This window comes from Bos indicus, chromosome 27, assembly GCF_029378745.1.
Source record: "Bos indicus isolate NIAB-ARS_2022 breed Sahiwal x Tharparkar chromosome 27, NIAB-ARS_B.indTharparkar_mat_pri_1.0, whole genome shotgun sequence".
NCBI lineage: Eukaryota > Metazoa > Chordata > Mammalia > Artiodactyla > Bovidae > Bos > Bos indicus.
Window position 1 is genome coordinate 23,035,667 of NC_091786.1, and position 23,515 is coordinate 23,059,181.

The window sequence follows — 23,515 nt, forward strand, 5'->3', positions numbered from 1 at the left end:
TTCCACAACACTCCTTAATTCAAATTCTTGCAATTTACAGAATCCAAGAATAGAAAATTGTATTAAATAGTTCCTACTATGGGAAGGTGACTTGATTACTATAAGGTAAGTCTTTGATTTTCACATGTCAATCCATCTTTCTCCCCAATACATACTATATTACAGGTGTGTGGAAGTTTCATTGTGGGGGTCCATGACTGTAGAAACTTTGGAGTTCAGGGCTCTGTGGCACAGCGTGAAGTTGGAGATTGGAACTTGCAGAAATAATTTGATTAGTTGAAGTAAGATATTCAAGTAATGCAAGCAACAAAGTGAACCCTTTGACCAGAATTATATTCTTTGGACAATGTCACATATCAAATATCTGAAAAGGCTCCATTTCACTAATTGTATTCTGTACTAGGCAAAGTCAGAAAGCTAGTACAATTTTATTGCTTTTAAAATAGAACTTGTGTTGGGTGTTACTATATAAAACATTAAGTCAATATTGGAGTAAAAATAAGAAGTGAAATTGCTTAAAAAGTCATATCCTAACATATGAGTTTATTTAAGGTAAAACATTAGAATTTACTGTGATAAACTTTCACATTGGTTTTTGCATAATACTCAAATTCTAACATGAAAATTTTTGAGAAATTATGGGTGCTAATCACTGTATTATGGACCTTTTAGGAAAATACTATTTATTAATTTGAGGCATATTCAAATTATAAACATCCCTAAATTAAAACAGAAGGTTTTTTAGTCAAATGGGAACAATTATTTTGTTTAGTGATTAACCCTGTTTCTAATCTCAGCTCTGTCTCCTAATCAATCAACTGATTTGGGCAGTCTGGGAATATATCCAGGCTTTAGTTTACTCAACTTTACAACTTTTACACAGTGTTGAATCAAATGATCTCTTGAGATTCCTTCCAGCTCTAACATGTCCTAGTTCCAATAGCAAATATTATAGAAGGTGAAAGGGGCCATCAAAATTTTAAATTATATGTGATGAGAGGAGAAAAGATAAAAAATGTAAAAAAACCAATTCCAGTGAAGGGTGGTCAAATTTTGAATTCACATGTAGTTTAAATGCTATAAACACAATTCAAAAGAAATGTATGAGAGATTTAAACTATGTATGAAAGTGAAAGTGAAGTCGTGTCCCACTCTTTGCCACCCCGTGGACTGCAGCCCACCAGGCTCCTCCGTCCATGGGATTCTCCAGGCAAGAATACTGGAGTGGGTTGTCATTTCCTTCTCCAGGGGATTTTCCCTACCCAGGGATTGAACCCGGGTCTCCTGCATCACTGGCAGATGCTTTAATCTGCTCAATGTAGTTAAAAAAAAAAAAGTGATACAGGTGGATTTCCTATCCAACTAACTCTAAGTGGTTGGTTTAAATTAGTTGACTGGCTGTTTTAGATTCTTAGAATCTAAGTATACACTCAGCCTCAGAGTTTGGGCTTTTATTAAAGACATAGAAGCTTGCTCTGAAAAGTCCTTAATTTCCTCATAAAAGAAGACTGGCTTGTTTTTTGATACAGAGTTTCCTTAATTGCAGACTACCCCAACAGATACGTTATCTGTTTTTCCAGTACTGTTTTGTGTTACAAGGTCTATAAATATAGTGCACTTTACTTAGATGCAAATTTCATCTTTCCCAAATTAAACTCAGAAAAGTGATTTCTGTAAAGTGTACTATATGGGCCCTAAGCTTGGAACTGGTTTAACTGGAGAAGTCAGTAAGGGCAGAAAGGAGGAAGGCAGGTAAGCAGACAGGAAAGAAGGAAAGAGAAGAAAGAGAACTGACAGCATTCCTAGCATTTAAATTCTTAGCTGAGAACTGATACCCAAAGAAGTATCTGCCTTCAGGTTCTGAGGTCAAAATGAGAGAAGCCAAGAGAACAATCTATTTTTTTCTTTCAGAATATTTCAGTAAGACACTTGCCCTTCTCCCACCCGAAAAACACACTTCCAAATTTCTTCCAAAATTTCTATTCTGTACTTCTTAGTCCATTTTTCTTTCTCTTATTTTACTGTGAACCATAAACTGAATAATCTGGTATAAAACTACTTTTCAGCTACTTAACCAATTATTGAAAAATTGTATGCTTTGTATTTTACATTAATCTGGAAATCCTGGATTTCATTATCTCAGATCTCTGAAAATGGAGCCAGGAGTTACAACTGTGTTTCTCCCCCCACTTATTCATATGATCTTAAGAAATATATTTAATTATCATGATCACCATTTACTTCTCTTTGGAACAGCTACACCAAACTGAAAGTTATGGTTGGTTACCTTCATCTCTAAATTTCAGTGATTCCCTTAAGAAAAGACTCAGCAATCTTGAGTTCAGTAGCCTCTTCTGAACTTATCTCCTTCTATACCTAAACATCTTGTTTATAACCCAGAAGCCAATCCCTATTCCTTTTTTAACACTCCCTTTCTTACTCTAATTATTTCAGAAAACCACACTTTGTTGACAGGCTTCAGTAATATGGTTAACATTAAAGAGAAAGCAAATGTATTTAGGTCTTATTACATATGATCATTTAGGAAACTATTAGAAGTATTTACCAAATATTTATTTTCTTTTAATCATTCTATGAATACTTATCTCCATCAAACTAAAAGGCTTTGGTCTTTGAAGAAATGGTAATTTGATCACAAAGGTCAGTTGCTGGATTCCTTGTAACATGTTATGCCATTCCTATATATTCTGCCATCTGAATTACTTAGTTGGACAGTGCCTCATTTTGTAAAACTGGCATTTGATACAGTAAAACTCCTCATGAACTATACACTTGCAAGCTTGGTATCTCTGTGTGAGGCAGCAATAGGTAGAGATATGGAGAGGGTTTAAGGCATTTAAGTGCTGCTTTTTATGGCAGGTAATATCAATATCATAATACTAAATTATTAAAATAGTTGAAGATATCTAATGGCCAAATTCTCCACATAGCCATAAAAACTAAACTCATATTTGAGTCTTTTATGAGTGAGGTCTTGTCACCTTATTCTTCCAGTAGCTTTGGTCTAATTAGAATTGCTCATGTGACCATATTTAAAAATACTTGGAGAAATTATTTTCCTCTGCGTGCTAGTGTATATTATAATAATGAATATTTCCAAATGTTATGATCACAAAGAAGACTAATATTGCATTTTTATTCATTTAAAACAATCATAAACTAATGAATGACCTCATCAAACACTGTTATTCATATTGTTTTATACCATAGTTCATTAGTTGTTTAAATGTCAAAGACCAAAGACTGGGATTTCTATTGTATTTAACTCTAAACACTGCTGCTTCTACTAATTTATTCAAATTAATAGGAGGGCTTATAATTACAACATAAAGTAGTGCACATCCTCCTTGCAGGATTCTGAGCTATAGATCATTGATTAATGTTTTTGTTTTAGAAGGAAAACTGTGTTAGTATAGTCCATGTACCTTTTATACATGCATAGTAAACACCTTGATATTCATAAAATCAGTATATAAAGACTGTATCATAAAATGGGCCCAGGATGGATTTACTCAGCTGAGTTTAAACTTTCATTGCTTGCTAAAAATTCCTTGGAAAATATAATCAATTTGAAATTCTTTTAGAACCAGAGGGCTATTTTTTTAAGTGGGGATTGAAGCGGTTTCATTCTTTGAGAAAGTCAATGGAAAAAACATGAAAGGAAATGAGGTATAATGAACTGTGATTCATTTGGTTTTTGCAGTCTTAATATCTCATTTGTTTGAATACATATAAATAAAAGCCAAACAGGGTTAAAGATGTGCAAGGACATTTACTAACAATGGAAATATGTAATTTCAAGTTTGAGTGTCTCGTTATTTATACAATTCTTTAAACCAGGTCCACGACTCATTTATTTTGTTTTGTAATTTTCATGTAAATGTTTTCTTGTATATAGAGAAATATGAAAAATGGAACTATTTTCTTACACATACTATGCAATATGTTTGTAAAATTGCAATATTACCAAAATTACAAAAGCTGTGCTTTTGTACTCTATCCTTGCTTTATGTAAAATCAATCTTTTTCTATTTAAATGGACTATCTGTCCCATAAATTGTAGATAACATATCTATTCAGAACTCAGTCTATTGTATCTTTTGTTTAGTTTGGGGTGGATTGGGTTATATTTCTTTTGGAAGAAAATGCAGCAAAGTTTGGCAGTTGGAAACTTCTTTTTCTCAGAAAATGAGACCTTTGAAGCATGCAATGAGCTCACATAATTTAAGATCTCTCCTGTAATTCTTGTATTTTGTCCTAATTTTGGTGCTACTGTGTAACCATGATTAAATATGATAGTCAAACAAAGAGGATCAGAACTCATATGCTATCATTTCATTTATTTTATTAAGAAAAAAGTTAAAGAGAAAGAATGTGAGTATTGCATAGAGACCTTTTTTGATTATGCATTTTAAATATCAACTCTATTAAGATATATGTTTTTAAAATTTTAGTTTTACCTATATTTATATTTGCTAAAGATGCTTCTCTTATTAAAAGCTGAATGTATCTTGCCTCTTAAACACACGACCAATGAAACTAAAGAATTAAAGATCATGGTCACTACATTTTATGAAATGGTTAGCTAATAGTTTAGCCATTCTGAAACAGCTGTGATTTGATTTTGAGGATAATGCTAGACAAATTGCTATTTGGTCAAACACACCCCCCCACACAGACAAAAATCATCACCCACAAATACACATACATGTGCAGCATTGAATATATACAGCATACTAATTGTCATTTATTTACTTGATGCTGAACTTCTCCACTTCCTTGTTACACTCAGAATATCAAAAATAAGCATGTTCAAGACAATAACATGGACATTATTACCTTTTAGAGATGCACTTCCCAATGCAGTATCTTATAGGCTTTGAGAGTGACATTATTCCTCTTAAGTTCCAAAAAAGGAACAGGAACCCTTGAAAAATTGTATTTTCATTCACAATTACTTTTTTTTCCTTTGCCGTTCAAATATCTACAGTAGTCCAAATATTAGAAATAAACAAAACAAAACCAGAATCATTTACACTCCTTACAAAAGCTTTCAAATGTTAAATCTAAATAGAAACTAAATGAGTTCTGTTACTTTGGGGAATCATATATATATCATAATTTTATTTAATTTATAACAAAGTTTTGCGTGGTTCCAGTAAGCAACCAGACACAAACTTCTTTCCAGCAGATTCTCACACCATTTACCAACCGTAATAGTGCCAAGTGGAGATTGGACATTAAGCCAGATAATTCCAAAGCAATATTATACTAGTGTTTACAGAATGTAGGCATATTGCTAAAAGAATATGCTAAAGGCTACTGAAGATGGAACTTATATAAACTGAAAGTGTTGCTGTTGCTTCTTGTTAGTTACCAAGCAGAAGCTTACTTCTGCATCACAGGACAAACTTCAGAGAGGAGTTATCAACATGCTATGTGTTACTGAGAATGTTTCTAGAACTCAATTCAGGCTCTCTAGGGAGGAGTGGCATTATGGTCTGTCATGTCAAAGGTTCCGGTGTGACTGATTAATGGCAGTACTTCTGCTCTGTTTTAGCAGTGAGATGGTCTCATGGTCTTTCAACTCAGTTCAGGGCCTTACTTTCCCAAAATGTACACTAAGGATGTTAAATTCAAAATAATTTTTAAATACATCAATGTTACTTTAACATCCTTTAAAGTATTAATGTTTAAGTCTGTGCTATATAGACTTTTACTTTTTACACTAATGTGGAAGTTTAACAAATAGAGCAATGTACTGAAATGAAATAAACAAGGAACAGAGGTGAGGAGTTGTCAAGCCCTTGATAAATTACAGTCTATTACATAATTCAGAGCATACAATAGAATTACCTGGGTTATAAGAGTTATCTGAACTCTACATAACTATTTTACTTGATAATCAACTGTTCAAAGAGAGAAGTACATGAACTAACATTGGTTAAGCATATATTCTTTATTCTACACTTAAGACAATTTATGTTACTTGTTTAATTATAATCTCAAATCTTTGGGGATTAAATTTAATTAATCCCAGTTTTATAAACATAAAAGCTCTGTTTAGGAGTGGTCAAGTAAATCACTTGTTATACCTTTTTGTGCTTTAGATTTAATGCATGCATTTGCTTATTTATTTGCTAAATGGTAGCTACTATCGCCATGTTCTCAACACTGATGAACAAACAGTGGTTAACCAAACTGACGGAGAAGGCCATGACTCTTGTGGAGTTTTGGGGCTGGTAAGAGAAGCAGACCACAAATAATGTAAAAATTAATAAACCAGATAATGTGCTAATCTGAGAAGTTCTATGTGTAAACCCTTCAATATTGCTTATGTTGAGTGACTTAATAATTGCTTTTCCTTTTAATGTGTCTGTTAGAATAACTTAGTAAAACTGATCTGAATATTATCACAAAATATACCCCAAACAAGGCAGTTTGTCTCTCTCTGGGACAATGCTGTTGAGTCAGGTATTTCTACATCATTCTGGAATATTTTAGGGGTAATTCTAACATGGGATTGCAAGAGTCTCTTTATAGTTTGACAAGATTCTTTCTATCCCTGCAATTCTATAATGACTGAACAGTAAATTATCAATATTAGTTTCTTGAATTTTGCTCTGAAGGCATTTTTAAAATAGTCATCATGGAAGATAATAAATTATAAACTCACACCATGGCCAAATGTCCCTAAGGGAAAGTGGAATCATATTAATGGGGCAGAGTTTGGGATACATTATTATTTTAAAGTTGGGCATCCTAAAGTTTTGTATTGTTAAGGTGACCCAGAATATAGTCTAATGAATCTTTCTGGCCAACCATATTGACTGATCTAAAAATGGCATGATATTTGAAAGTTCTGATATTTAACTTGCAATATATTTAATAAATTGTATAAAGCTATTTAGACCAGATAGTTTTCCAAATCAGAAACTTTAAATTTTTTAATTTTTCTAAAGAGTGCACAGACCAGTTCATTTCCTTGCATACAGCTTGTTATGATTTTGGATGGTTATCTTAGCATGGTTACTAGGGGGAAATGCATGGTGATAAATACTTGTTAATTAGAACAATTAAAACAGAAAAACAATTGAATCAGAGGACCAGTATCTAATATTACTGATTTAGTAGTTAACCACCATTTTCATTGCAATAACTCTGGCCTTCAAGGATGAATTATTTTCAGTTTGACATGAAAAATGTATTTCCAACACATTGCTTTAAAGAAAATTGATCTACCATATTTTCACCACCCCCTGAATGTGTACAACCAAATAAATGCAAATATCCTCTAGATATCTGCAAAACATAATTATTTCTTCTAAGAAGTGGTAAGTGTTACGAGTACCCCGGAATAATCTTCTGTCCATATTCAGATCATGATTATGAAGGTCAAAAGCTCATTTACCTTATTAAAGATATAGAAGTGGGAATAAAACTAATTGAAATCATTCTGCCTCAACTTGCTCTATTTGTTTTGTTCTATGTAATTTATAATCAGTTTTATTCTGCAGTTTACAAATGCTTGTATAGTTCTCTACATACTTGCAAGAGTTGAAGTAAGATCGATGTAGTTGGATCAATGTGATAATGTGATAAATGCAAAAAAGAAAACTGCTAAAATTTTCCTAGCATAAACTCTTAATGACTAAATGCAAGACAAATTAGAGGGATATTTTAACATGGTGGCTACTTTGTCTAAAATGTATAGTTTTTTTAAAGTAGTGTAGTTTCAAATTTAAGATATGCTAAAAATGTCACAGAAAACCCCACATCATATCTGCAACATGGTGCTAAATTGTTCTGCTTTGGTAGGGAAATATATTTTAATCCATTTTGTGTAACAGCAAGACTTAATCTGAATTGTCAAGAAATGACTTTAGCTTTTGACAAACGGACATGTCTCTGCTTTCTGTGGGAATGGTTAGCTGAAGGGAATTCAAATGCCAATTTGCTGAATAACAGTGATCAGTCATTGGCAATAAAACACAGTGTTCAAGAATGAGAATGAATTCTAGGAACCATGTTATATTTTGAAAATTGAAGGCGAACAAGTAACCAAAAAGTAGTCAAAGATTAAAGGCAATTAACTCTCACTAAAATTAACAATTTGCTTTGAGCTCAAAGCAATTATTTATAAATATGATCATCTATATGGTGGCTTCAACACATTCAATAATATATATTGAGAAAATAAAAGACAAAGTATATCCTTCAAGTATTGCAGTTTCTACAGGCTTAGCTTCTCAGTCCAATGTGTCTGGATTAGCCTGGTTTTTAATGACCTCAGAAAAGATGAATCATTTCAAAAATCAGTAAACAGAAGGGAAAGTACATGACTGAAAGCATTAATTGTTCATTGTTTGAATGAGTTGCATTTTTCTGATCCTTATCATGTTCTGAAGATATATCTAAGTAATAATCATCTGGTACCTAAAAGCTTTCATTTAATCCTCTGTACTTCTCCCCAGTTATATTTATCTAATAGATTAAAATCCCTGGAGAAGGAAATGACAACCCACTCCAGTATTCTTGCCTGGACAATTCCATGGACAGAGGAGCCTGGTGGTCTCTAGTCCATAGGGTTGCAAAGAGTTGGACATGACTGAAGAACTGAGCACAACAGATTTAAATATAATTGGGATACTTTTCTCTTCCCAGAGAATCCAGCAAAATGGTCTTAACTGCAAACACCCAAATTTCCTATTGGAAAGAAAAACCAAGGACTGCAACAAAATAAAGCTGCTTTCCAAAGGAAAAGATTGAATTTCCCTACCATAAAATAGTTGTTGGAATAACATTTAAATAGATTCCCTTAATTGCTTATGTAAAGAAAATTCGATTCATTATATCTCATATTCATCCTCTACTAATAGAAACATGCTCTGCTTTTATCTGAAAAATGGGCTACTTTAACTCAATTATACACTTTTCAACAGAAATGACTTTGTGATTATTCACAATGTATAGGGAAACTAGAATATAATTATTGTTACCCAATATTTTTATTATCTAACACATACACCCTTATTTCCTTTGAGAAACGTAGAATCAGAGTGCTAACTCTTCACAAAGACTTTCATTGGTAGTCTATGCTTATTCACCATTAGAAATTCTGTTTGGAGAAAAACAGTGCCTATTTTAAGAGTGTGCTGCAAGCATACTGCTTTTTTTCTCTTGGTATTTTTTTCTTAAACCTCTTGTTTCAAAACCTTACATACTTTTAAAGCATGATTAATTTTAAATTTTTCCATATGTAGAGTGCAATTTACGCTTTTTGAGAGACTGACAATTTTATGTCTATAATAAATACATATACATTTTATATCTATAATAAATACATAAAAACAATACCGTGCATTTTTATAAAAAGAAAAAAATTTTAGCCTCAAAACTCTACTTTCTGTGACAATATAATTTATAGCTGTAGAGCTAATGTCTCTATATAATATGGAGGAGTATAAGCACTTCCTTCAAAAGTAGTATAGAGTTTAATTTTCAAATGTCACTATAGCCAAATTATTATAATTAAATATTTAAATTCAAATAAAAACTATAAATAATATACTACATCCTTTTAGAAATATGTTTTTATTGGGATTATTAGAAGAATATAGATGTTAATATACTATAAAAATTTTAAATGTATATTGCATTGGATTTTTAGAAGTAAATATAAATAAAAACATTTAGTAAAACCTATAGTTAGTAACTTTGTCTCTCATATTACATGTAAGGCTTTTGCCATTGTAATAACATCATTTATTTTAAGAAGAAAAAACTCCCTGGGAAAATAGCAGAAAGCAAATAATATTATAAAGCATTAAAACATCTACTTAGGTGAACACGGAGAAGGTGATGGCACCCCACTCCAGTACTCTTGCCTGGAAAATCCCATGGATGGAGGAGCCTGGTAGGCTGCAGTCCATGCGGTCGCGAAGTCTGATGTGACTGAGCGACTTCACTTTCCACTTTCATGCATTGGAGAAGGAAATGGCAACCCACTCCAGTGTTCTTGCCTGGAGAATCCCAGGGATGGTAGAGCCTGGTGAGCTGCCGTCTATGGGGTCGCACAGAGTCGGACACGACTGAAGAGACTTAGCAGCAGCAGCAGCAGCAGGTGAACACCAGATTGAAATAGTCACTCAAAATAGAGGCTGAGCCTTATTTCATTTTTTATAATATGACTTTTATTTTTCATAAGTGAGAATGTTCTGCAAATAAGTACTTTCCTCAGTCATTTTTTTTTTAAACCATAGCCTATGAAAGAAGGCAATATTTACCTTTAAGTGGAGCTGGCTATGGGCTTCCCTGATAGCTCAGTTAGTAAAGAATCCACCTGCAATGCAGGATAAGCCTCTTTATGTGGACCTACACATATTATATTGAATCAGTGTTTCCAAACATGTTTCATTGAATTCTAGTTCCACAAAATATAAACAAGAATGTGAAAAAAAAGTCATGTGGACAAAAAACAAAGAAAACCAAATTCACAGTGCCAACAACAAAAATCACTGGAAAGAGTGGACAATTCAAACATCTCTCTTGTTAAAGCCTTTAATATGTATATTTAAATATTAATATTTCATAACCTCAAGATGGAGATACATTTTGCAGTGCCTCTCAGTTTTTTAACGACAGAAATCTGTTTTTACAGAAAAATCATACTAAAACATATCTTGGGAAAAGCTGCTCTAGGTTTTTCAGCAGTGAACCTTGCTGTTAATTGAGATTTCACTTACGTAAGTCACCACATTATTATGCAAAGAAATGCTCTCCAGCCACATGTCTGTAGCACATGCAGGTAATTTAATACTTTTTAAATTAAAAAATCCTAATTTACTGTAAGAATTTTCCATGTGTTGTATTTATTCTGCCAGTTTGAATTCTGATCCTCTCCTGTCTCTCGCTTTTTTGATAGTCACGAAATCTTCAATGCCTGCCTATTGATGGCAAGCATATAAAATTACATATTTCACAAAACTTGTCTTAGACCTGGATCATCATTTCCTCTTTTACCAGAAGTTAGACTGCATCTTGGCTAAAGTCAAGATTTTGTGAATTTGGAGAAATGTGACATGTTTATATTTAGTAATGACATATAGAGCTTGCAATGCTATAATTCCCCAGTTATTTTGTAATACTCTCTTTATATAGTATATTTAAAAATTATTTGTTCCCAGAGCACCTTTTATTTTATTTATATTTTAAATTTAGATCTTAAAATGCTTTTGTTAAAGATTTATGAGAATAAAAATATAGTGTTCAATAAAAATATTCTCTCCTGAAGAGGTTCAGTTCACTCACTCAGTCATGTCTGACTCTTTGTGACCCCGTGGACTGCAGCACACCAGGCTTCCCTGTCAATCACCAACTCCTGCAGCTTGCTCAAACTCATGTCCATCAAGTCAGTGATGCCATCCAACCATCTCATCCTCTGTTGTCCCCTTCTCCTACCTTCAATCTTTCCAAGCATCAGGGTCTTTTCTAATGAGTCAGTTCTTCACATCAGGTGGCCAAAGCATTAGAGCTTCAGCTTCAGCAGCAGTCCTTCCAATGAATATTCAGGACTGATTTCCTTTAAGATTGACTGGTTTGATATCCTTGCAGTCCAAGTAGTCCAGTAGTCAGATAATCTCCTATTCACTGATTCAAATCTCTGTCTTCTTTTTACATTATTTATAAGCATTAATCAGAGAAGGCAATGGCAACCCACTCCAGTACTCTTGCCTATAAAATTCCATTGGACGGAGGGGCCTGGTGGGCTGCAGTCCATGGGGTCGCTACCTCTGCTGCTGCTGCTAAGTCACTTCAGTCGTGTCTGACTCTGTGCGACCCCATAGACGGCAGCCCACCAGGCTCCCCCGTCCCTGGGATTCTCCAGGCAAGAATACTGGAGTGGGTTGCCATTTCCTTCTCCAATACATGAAAGTGAAAAGTGAAAGTGAAGTCACTTAGTCGTATCCGACCCTCAGCAACCCCATGAACTGCAGCCTTCCAGGCTCCTCTGTCCATGGGATTTTCCAGGCAAGAGTACTGGAGTGGGGTGCCATTGCCTTCTCTGTTATTACCTCTAGACTGCAGCCATGAAATTAAAAGACGCTTACTCCTTGGAAGGAAAGTTGTGACCAACCTATATAGCATGTTCAAAAGCAGAGACATTACTTTGCCAACAAAGGTTCATCTAGTCAAGGCTAAGGTTTTTCCTGTGGTCATGTATAGATGTGAGAGTTGGACTGTGAAGAAGGCTGAGCGCCAAAGAATTGATGCTTTTAAACTGTGGTGCTGGAGAAGACTCTTGAGAGTCCCTTGCAAGGAGATCCAACCAGTCCATTCTGAAGGAGATCAGCCCTGGGATTTCTTTGGAAGGAATGATGCTAAAGCTGAAACGCCAGTACTTTGGCCACCTCATGCAAAGAGTTGACTCATTCGAAAAGACTTTGATGCTAGGAGGGATTGGGGGCAGGAGGAGAAGGGGACGACAGAGGATGAGATGGCTGGATGGCATCACTGACTCGATGGAAGTGAGTGTGAGTGAACTACGGGAGTTGGTGATGGACAGGGAGGCCTGGCATGCTGCGATTCATGGGGTCGCAAAGAGTCGGACACGACTGAATGACTGATCTAATCTGATCTGATACTTATTAATTTGGGCTTCCCAGGTGGCTCAATGGTTAAAAAAAAAAAAAAAAATTCTGCCTGCCAATGCAGGAGACACAGGTTCGATACCCAAGTCAGGAAGATCCCCAGGAGGAGGAAATGCAACCCATCCAGTATTCCTGCCTTCGATGTCCCATGGACAGAGGACCTTGGTGGGCTATAGTTCATGGGGTTGCAAGGAGTTGGACATGACTGAGCGACTGAGAGCAAGTGAATAAATTGGAATACCTGATGTCCTTGCAAAAGGATACCAATAACAGTTTTGTTTTTTTTTTAAAAACTCCCTAATAGTTTAAAAAACAATTCATTTACATTATTATGATGACATCCAAGAAGTACTATTTCTAGCAAAAGATGCAGAAATAAAAAGCACTTTCCAGACTATGAAAAGCCCAGCACTCTCATAAAATACACACATATTAAATAACTTTCTCATTCCTTCCTTTTGGAATCATAAGTTGTTATAAATATGTACTACCTCAAATTACATTTAAAAAAGAGGAAATGTCAATCCAATAATATAGGAAAGAGCTAAGAAACATATTCAATATATGTGAAGGTATTAGCATATATATTGGCAGGAAAATAGAGCAATACATATACTATGCTATGCTATGCTAAGTCGCTTCAGTCGTGTCCAACTCTGTGTGACCCCATAGACGGTAGCCCACCAGGCTCCCCCGTCCCTGGGATTCTCCAGGCAAGAACACTGGAGTGGGTTGCCATTTCCTTCTCCAATGCAGGAAAGGGAAAAGTGAAAGTGAAGTCGCTCAGTCGTGTCTGACTCTTAGGGACCCCATGGACTGTAGCCTACCAGGCTCCTCCGTCCATGGGATTTTCCAAGCAAGAGTACTGGAGTGGGGTGCCATTGCCTTCTCCGAATACATACGAGAAAGAGTTAAAAATAGTACTAAGTACAAATAGTACTAAGACAGAAATATATTGTGGATTAATTTAAAGCTAGAGATATCAATGTCCTTCAACATGGCTAGAGTCAGATTATTTTCGTATTACTACAGGAAATATTTTAATAGGACAAAACCAGACTCTCTCTGATACCATTTTTGCTAGAGTCAAAGATACACAAAAGTCGCCTATCTTTTTAAAAAAGGCTATCCATAAATTGTAGAATCTTTCATTGTAACTTAGTTTGATTTGCAGATATTGTTAAGGGAAAAGAATGCAGGCAGTTATTGCAAGGATAACTACATGAACAGGAAGCAGAATATCCAGTGATGGGAAAATGGGTACATTTGACAGAGTTCTCAAGAAGCTGAAGAACAAAGTGCCTCATGCAAACAGAAGTATATACTATATGTGCACAGGGTCTGAAGGATAAGAAAACCTACTTAGTTATCTATAGGAAAAAAGTCAACACTCTGCATTAAACAGGTGGCATAATTACCCACACTCTTAGGAGAGAGAAGTAACCTGAAAGTTTGTCATGCCTGTGTTACTCTTATGAATAGAGCAGTGACAGTAATGGCAAGGTAATGTTTATGTACTCAATTACTTCTTATCGAGTGATTACTATGAGTCAGCCATTCCATAACCATTTTTCAGAATACAAACAACACTTCAGAATGGATATTATTGCTCCCATTTAACAAAAAAGGAAAAATGAAGCTTGGACCAAGAAGCAGACCTGTAAACACAAGCTGGTTTTATTAGTTAATCATATTTCAAAGAAAGAAAGTGAAAGTCGATCAGTCGTGTCCAGCTCTTTGCGACCCCAGGGACTATAGAGTCCATGGAATTCTCTAGGCCAGAATACTGGAGTGGGTAGCCTTTCCCTTCTCCGGGGGATCTTCCCAACCCAGGGATGGCACCCAGGTCTCCCGCATTGCAGGCAGATTCTTTACCATCTGAGCCACAAGGGAAGCCGAAGAATACTGGAGTGGGTAGCCTATCCCTGGGGTCTCCTGCTATGCAGGCAGATTCTTTACCAACTGAACTATGAGGGAATCCCATCATATTTCAAAATTGTATAGAAAACCATTTTGGAAACACAAGAAACGGGTTTGTGAGAAGGAGGTTAGAAGTCTAGAAATGAGCATTAATAAATTTTATCTTTTCTAATTAAAGATTATTACTTAATTTTTTTCTAATTATATGAGAATATATATATATGGTAATGGTCATTCATTACATTTTCTGGCTACTAAGCACCTTTTAAATACTCTCTATCTGGGGGACTTGTGTACCTTATAAATCCTGCTTATGGACAGTGGAGATGTAAAAACTAGAGTGTGAGCATGTGACATAGATATCATGGGTAAAACACACCCATGCAAATTGCTTTCCAAGTTTGCTTCCATGTGGCATCCACATTCAGGCCAACGCATTACCAAAGGCACCCATTCTCTTAGAGAAGTCATGACATCTTGTGCCCAGTGTCAGCAATGCAATTTTCTTGTGCCTTTTCTGGAAGCAGTGGTGGTCAAGTCTTCACTCTGAAGCTGAGTGAATAAATTGAGTACTGAGTATCCTTTAGTAATTCCCTTATGGCCTGAAGTAGACTCTGTTTATTTGTCTAAATGACTGTATTGTCATGGATGTGGTAGGTTAGCTAGATTTTCTTGACCTTGGAGTAGTGGCTTCCTACTGTAGGAGGCATCCTCTGTGTCCTGTGCCTCCTGGCAGTGCACTGCCCTCTTGTCACCCAAGCTGTATGCTCTAGGGGTTCCCCCAAGAGGGCTGCGTGGGTCCTTCTGTTGTGGCAGGCTGACTGTGTGGGTGGAAAGGCTTGGTTGGCCGCTACTCTGGCTGACTGCCAGGCCCTGCCTGTGAGGATGCTGCTGGCTGCTGTTGAGCGAGGCCTGGTCCCTAGGTGGCTGGTGGTGGAATCCTAGGGGCCCCTCGCGATTAGTGCTGGTTCAGTGGTGGGTGGAGCCAGGGTCCTGAAGACTGGGGCAGTTGCCTACCCACTGGCAGATGAAGCCAGATCCTGGGGCTAGGTCTGGACTACTGGCAGGCAGAACTGATTCCTGGAGTCTGGCTGCAGGGCCAGGGATCCCAGAGCTTGCTTCAGATTGTTGAAGGGAAGGCCAAGTCATAACATAATTGAGTACGGGGTCCAGGGTGTCAGAAAGGTGGTGCTGGCCCGCTAGTGGGCTGGGCTGGGGTCAGCTGGTCCCAGGCTGCAGCCTGGCCTGCACCGGGGATCATAACTTCGTTGTTTCTGGTGTCTGTCTGCTTGCGGGTGAGGCTTCCTGGTGGGAGGGCGGGGCCTGCTCACTGGTGGGTGGAGCTAGGTTCTGGCCCTCCAGTGGGTTGAGTTGCAGTTCAGGACCCTGTCTGGGCACAGCTGTGGGCCCTTTAGTCTTTTATTAGCCTGATTGCTTATGGGGTTGTTTGGCTTGAGGAGTCCCAGATTCAGCTGGACGGAGGCTTCTGACGCATGCGTCAGTGCCAGCGTCCTCGGCTTTCTCGCGAGAAGGCACTCCCGAGAAGGCACTCCCGGGTATGGCTATGCCAGAGTCTGTGTTCCTGAGGGAGCTGCAGGCGACCACCACGCACAACCAGCTCTCCAGGAGACTCTCCGAGACCAGCAGGTAGGTCTGGCCCAAGCGCTTTTCAAATCAATGCCTTTGCGTGAGATTTTGTGTGTGTCCTTGAAGAGTGAAGCCTCTGTTTTACTCAGTCCTAGGGGGCTCCTGCAGTAAAGGCCTGCTAGGCCCCAAAGCCAGATGTTCTGGGGCCTGTCTTCCTAGTGCCGGACCCCTGGGCTGGGGAGCCTGACGTAGGGGTTCAGAATTCTCACTCCTGTGGGAGAACTTCTGGAGGGTGTAATTACCCCCCAATTTGTGGGTCACCCATGCCTTGGTGTAGGATTTGAGTGTACTGCGTGTCTGCCTCCCCTCCCTGTGTCTCCTTGTGGTTCTTGTCTTTAGTGGTTGAAGATCTTTTCTGGTAGGTTCCAGAGTTTCTTGTTTTGTTTTATGGTTTTCTATGGATAGTTGTAATTTTGGTGTGCTCCTGAGAGGAGGCAAACTCGGGGCTCCTCTACTACATCATCTTGGCCACTCCAAAAAAATTGGGTTTGTTTGTTTTCCATCTGCTTGCTCATTTTTTTTAATTCATAGCCTTTATTTCCTGAAAATTGTATTTAGAAAATTCAATAATATGCTTTAAAAACACATAGACAAAAAAAAAACTCCTAGAATCCTACCAGTTGGAAATACACAGTTAATATATCAATCATAGTCTTTTCAAATATCTCTATATGCATTGAAATGGTATGCACATACTCACCTACACGTGCATACTACTCATAACTATATGTTGAATGAGATAGTTCCTATTATATATTTAGGGTGAAGTGCCAATGATGCTGAAAATATAGGCAGACAAGTAACATTAATTAATTGTAACACATTAATAGATGTTAAGCGTATTGGCAGAGGATTAATTAGAAGATAAAGCCCCTCCTCAAAGACCAGACCAAAACATTCCAGGACCAAAACATTCATTCCTCCAGTTACAATTTGGGAGCCTTAGTGACTTTCCACAACTTATACTCAGCTAAACAAAGCTGTCACTTCCTCCTTCTCAGAGGTGACCCATGTCCAACTACTAATTGGGGATGAGTTGAAAAGGACCAGCCGTCTTACCTCAAATTGAGACAACTCTATACGGCCGTCCCAGCTTCAGACATCTCCACAGGATCTGTGGCTACATCATAGGCAAACCTCTCTCGGCCCCAAATCCTGTTTCTTTCACCGCATTACACATGTTGAAATCAGTCCCTGTAAACTTATATGTTATTCATTTCCATAAAAGCCTGCTTTCCAGAGAATTCTATTGCAATGATAGCAAACCATTCCTGAGAACCAATCAAAGAGAATACTCAACACTTGGGGCCTGGGATCCAGGTGGGCTGAGTATGTGAGTATTAGGGATTCCTAAGATATAAACAGTACTTCCGTGTTTTCTGTTTTCCTCTCCATGAGAGAAGTGAGAAGTATCATTTTCTAAAACACTTAAGTCAAGCCAGTAGAGCACAAGATAAAGAACTCGGATAAATAAAGTTTAGGAAATTTTGTGTGACTTCGAGAAAAGCATGAGAGTAAATCCCCTTCCCTGGCCCATGCCTGTCTGGAGGTATTCTACAGCAGAATGAAAAGAGAAAGAGCGATAGCCTGCTGCCGCCAGCTTTTGGTGAGTCAAGGGTGTATGAATTGCTGTGGGCCAAAAGGAGGTTGTCAGATGTGACTCATTCAGTCATCTAGAAAGGACCTTACCACAAAGAGCTTCCTGCTAGAGTAAGTAGATGCTTGAAGAAGAATACATCATACCATTAAAGAATATTGAAAGAAAGTAAAACCAGGACTCTCATATAAAATACATACCAAAGATTTGAGCTTATTTCCTAATGAGGAAATCATTTAGTGTTCACAACTAGTTTAAAAACAAATCTAAAGTATGGAAAAATTTATAAGCCCATTGGGAATGTTAAAATTAACTTGCTTAATAGATAACAAAACTGGCAACAATCCACAGGACAGTGGTCAGTTGCATTCCACTAAACACAATTTGCATTTCTATGGACATAAATTATTTGCATTACTATCAATTTTCTGTAACTTATAGTTGTAGAATAGAGGAAAAGATACTCAGACAAGTGACCTATATAGAAAGCCACAAATATTCAGATATCACCAAAGGACAGAAGCTGAAGGGCATCTCAGAACAGCAGCAGAAGAGTGCATGGTCCGTGTAAAAGCTTCATGATATGAAAGTGCCCAACCATCCCACAAATTGGCCATAAATGAATGATTATTTTGGATTCTTGCTGGGACAGTGAACATGTATTAGTCAAGGAGAGGCAAGAACAACTGAGAAAAAAGGTCTGTGTTGTCGTTACTTCATTGCTGTCTCCTAGGACCTGCCCATCACTGGAAAAGCAAGAGGCTTCACGGTGGGTAGGGAAGGACTGGAAAGAGGCTGCACGGTACAGAGGCCACCGTTGGCCCCTGTGGGTAGAGAGGGATGAGCTTTAAATTGAATAGAAGCTCACATTTTTGTATAGACTGGTCTAGAGTTGATAGTGAGACTATTTTATTGCCTAAAATATTTTGCCTGCAAACTATATTGTTCTGGTTTGCACCTCCTCATTGGTTCCTTGCTCTTTCCTGCCCAGCTTCTTGCCCAGGAGAGCCCTGCATTTCCCTGGCTCCCATGTGCTTTGGCTTCTGATTGTGTGCATCCAGTTAAGGCACTAGAAAGACCTCAGGGAGAGGGAGGAAAGGGGATCTAAAGTATTCATTTCACTTACACCCTCTTTGTTGCTGCTGTTTAGTCGCTAAGTCACGCCCTACTCTTTTGTGACCCCATGGAAGAAACACAAGCTGGAATTAAGATTGCCGGGAGAAACATCAATAACCTCAGATATGCAGATGACACCACCCTTATGGCAGAAAGTGAAGAGGAACTCAAAAGCCTCTTGATGGAAGTAAAAGAGGAGAGTGAAAAAGCTGGCTTAAAGCTCAACATTCAGAAAACGAAGATCATGGCATCTGGTCCCACCACTTCATGGGAAATAGATGGGGAAACAGTGGAAACAGTGTCAGACTTTATTTTTCTGGGGTCCAAAATCACTACAGATGGTGACTGCAGCCATGGAATTAAAAGACGCTTACTCCTTGGAAGGAAAGTTATGACCAACCTAGATAGCATATTTAAAAGCAGAGACAGTACTTTGCCAACAAAGGTTCATCTAGTCAAGGCTATGGTTTTTCCTGTGGTCATGTATGGATGTGAGAGTTGGACTGTGAAGAAGGCTGAGCGCCGAAGAACTGATGCTTTTGAAGTGTGGTGTTGGAGAAGACTCTTGAGAGTCCCTTGGACTGCAAGGAGATCCAACCAGTCCATTCTGAAGGAGATCAGCCCTGGGATTTCTTTGGAAGGAATGATGCTAAAGCTGAAATTCCAGTACTTTGGCCACCTCATGCGAAGAGTAGACTCATTGGAAAAGACTCTGATGCTGGGAGGGATTGGGGGCAAGAGGAGAAGGGGACGACAGAGGATGAGATGGCTGGATGGCATCACTGACTCGATGGACGTGAGTCTGAGTGAACTCCGGGAGTTGGTGATGGACAGGGAGGCCTGGCATGCTGCGATTCATGGGGTCGCAAAGAGTCGGACACGACTGAGCATCTGATCTGATCTGATCTGATCTGAACTGTATGTAGCCTGCCAGTCTCCCCTGTCTGTGGGATTTCCCAGGCGAGGACACTGGAGTGGGTTGCCATATCCTTCTCCAAGGGATCTTCTCAACCCGGGGATTGAACCATCTCCTGCACTGGCATGTGGGTTCTTTACCACTGAGCCACTAGGGAAGCTTCTTTACTGGGCTTGTGGTGTCTGTGGTTTACCAATGTGAACAGCTCTTGTGGAATACCATGTCTGCCGTTTCCTGCTTCAAGTAATTGTTCCCTAACCTCACTTCTGAAGGCATACAGCTGCTATGAGTGTCTGTTGGTATGAGAGCTGCACCACCTCTTCCTGGTTTCCTTAGTCTTAACATTATCTCTGTAATAGCACCTTATTACACTTTTATTTCAATGTTGAATGTGTCATCTGTTTCCCAATGTGACCCAGAGTGATACATATGAGATCTGTCAAAAATACCATCCAAAGTCGCTGAATCTCTGTTGGAATGTGATTGAAGCAATGACCTAAGAAAAACAAAACAGTTTTCTTTTTGCATCTTCCTGTATCAGGACGGTTCAATGAAGAAGATTCTATATGTATGTGTATAATTTTACTTGCATTTATATATTTAATATTAAGTATATTATATAAATTGTATACACCAGAAAATATTAATTTTAATGTTTAAAATATTAGTTATAATAAATTATATTATAAATGACATTTTACATCCTGTCCTCTTTTGTAAGTAGTATTCCCCACCTAAAAAAAATCTATCAAGGAGATCTTTGATATACAGTGTCATTTGTAATAGATTGTAGCCTCCCATTGCCGGGATATACAATAATTAATTGCTTCTCTAATCATAACTGAGCAGACTTTGGGAGATAATGGAGAAAAGAGGAGCCTGATGGGCCACAGTCCATGGGATTGCAAAGAGTCGAACACGGCTTAGAGACTGAACAGCAGCAACAATAGTTAATCATTTGAGTCCTTTCCAGTTTGGCACTAGCATGCACACTAGGTTGAGGAAAGTCCTTCATTCACTCAGCCTTGTGTATAATTCTAACAATCCATTCTATATTGCCACCTGAGTATATTTTTGAAACATAGGTTATACCAATTTACACCTCCATACATACATACATACAAACAATAGTATTGGACATAAATACAGTACTATTTTCTCCATATCCTCAACCAGCATTCTCAATAGACAATCACTGTTAATTGAATATTCACTAAAAAATATAAATTGTATTAAGAGCTTTATAAAAGCACTTTATTGTCATACTTTATGTAATTAATCTTGTTAATCCTCTTTTACAATCTGGTAAGACAAACATTAACGCCTCGGTTTTTATTTGAAATTTCTGTAAGACTACTGTTATCAAAAGTGGGGTTGGGTTACTTGCAGCTCGAAAGCCAATAAACCAACAAGCTTGGTGGAAAGGAAAGGGTGCTTTATTTCAGGTGCTGGCAACTGGGCAGGCGGGCAGATTTATGTCCAAAGGCCAACTCCCTCTTTGACAGTCTGTCAAAGAGCTTTTAAACGGGAGTTTCAGGGGTGTGTAAGCAGAGGGAGGGGCTGCATGTAGAAAAAGCGTAGTCAGCTCTGGCAGTCATCTTGAACTTGGTCTGGTCAGTGTTATCCCAGTTGTTTTAGGTACAGTTAGTCTTCGGTTCCAGGGTCGGCTTATTCCCATTTCTTTGAGGCTAGCTCTGGGAATTGTGGCAGCTTGTGTCATGGCTACAGTCTGGTCATCCTGTAGTTAACTTCTACCAGCCGGTGGGGATTTCAGTACCTACAAAACAGCTCGAAGGACATGGCTCAGAATATTCTCTCTAGACCTTGAGGAGGGACTAAAGACCCTTGACTTTTTTTAATGACTAGACTATTATCTTGTCCTGTTTGCATGCTTTCTTTTGCTTCTTCATTTTCTCACTTCTCTGATTAAACTTATTCTTTGACTAAAGGTTTTCTACAGATGAAAGACAGGCAGGAGACATGGCCAGGAAGAACCACAGGGTCCTGCTCTGTTTCACTACTAGTTAATGAATATCAAACACTCATATTGTTCCTTTACTACTAGCTTGTCTGTGTTTGTTGTTAATATTACTGTTGCTATATAATCATTTTCTTTCAGTTTGTAAGTAATTTTATATAGTGAAAATACTAATGCCTTTTATGGCATGTTTGTCTCAGAAAAATTTGTCATCTTTTTCCTTAGTTTTATTCTTTCTTTTTATCATCCTGTCATATGAAAGTTTTCATTTATGAATTCACATTTAAACATGAATTTGTGGTCTGCAAGTTGCCTAAAAATCTGAATATTTCTGAAACCCAAATATTATGAAAATATTCACCTTTATTTTTTCCATCATCTTCATGGTTGAAAAAAATTTTTTTTAATTTTAAATTTATTTTTTGATTGAAGGATAATTGCTTTACAGAATTGTGTTGGTTTCTGCCAGATGTCACCATGAATCAGCCATAGGTATACCTATGTCCCCTCCCTCTTGAAACTCCCTCCCATCTCCCTTCCTGTCCCACTCCTCTAGGTTATTGCAGAGCCCTAGTTTGAGTTCCCTGAGTCATACAGCAAAGTCCCATTGATTACCTATTTCACATATGGGGATGTAAGTTTCCATGTTGCTCTCTCCATACATCTCACCCTCGCCTTCCTCCCCCATACCATGTCAATAAGTCTGTTCTCTGTGTCTGTGTCTCCATTGTTCAGAAGGCTTCCCTGGTAGCTCAGCTAGTAAAGAATCTGCCTGCAATGCAGAAGACCCCGGTTCAATCCCTGGTTTGGAAAGATCCCCTGCAGAAGGGATAGGCTACCCACTCCAGTTTTCTTGGGCTTCCCTTGTGGCTCCAATGGTAAAGAAGCAGCCCACAATGCAGGAGACTTGGGTTGGGAAGATCCAACCCAGTTATACAATGATTTTTTTTTTTTTTCCCCCTGACTTACTTCACTCTAGTCTCTAGTATAATAGTCTCTAGGTTCATCCACCTCATTAGAAATGACTCAAATACATTCCTTTTTATGGCTGAGTAATATTCCATTCTATATATGTACCACAGTTTCTTTATCCATTCATTTGTTGATGGACATCTGGGTTGCTTCTATGTTCCAGCTATTCTAAATAGTCCTGCAGTGAACATTGGGGTACATGTGTCTTTTTCAGTTTTGGTTTCCTCAGGGTATATGTCTAGGAGTGGGATTGCTGGGTCATATGGTGGTTTTATTCATAGGTTGTTTTTTGTTTGTTTTTTTAACGAATCTCCATACTGTCTTCCACAGTGGCTGTAACAATTTACATTTCCATCAACAGTGCAAGAGGGTTCCCTTTTCTCCACACCCTCTCCAGCATTTATTGTTTGTAGACTTTTTGATGATGGCCATTCTGACAGGTATAAGGTGATACCTCATTGCAGTTTTGATTTGCAGTTCTCTAATAATGAGCGATGTTGAGCATCTTTTCTGTGTTTATTAGCCATCTGTATGTCTTCTTTGGAGAGATGTCTGTTTAGGTCTTTTTCCCACATTTTGATTGGGTTGTTTTTTTTTTTTTCTGGTGTTGACTTGTATGAGCTGTTTGTATATCTTGGAGATTAATCATTTTTCACTTGTTTCATTTGCTATTTTTTTCTGCCATTCTGAAGGTGTCT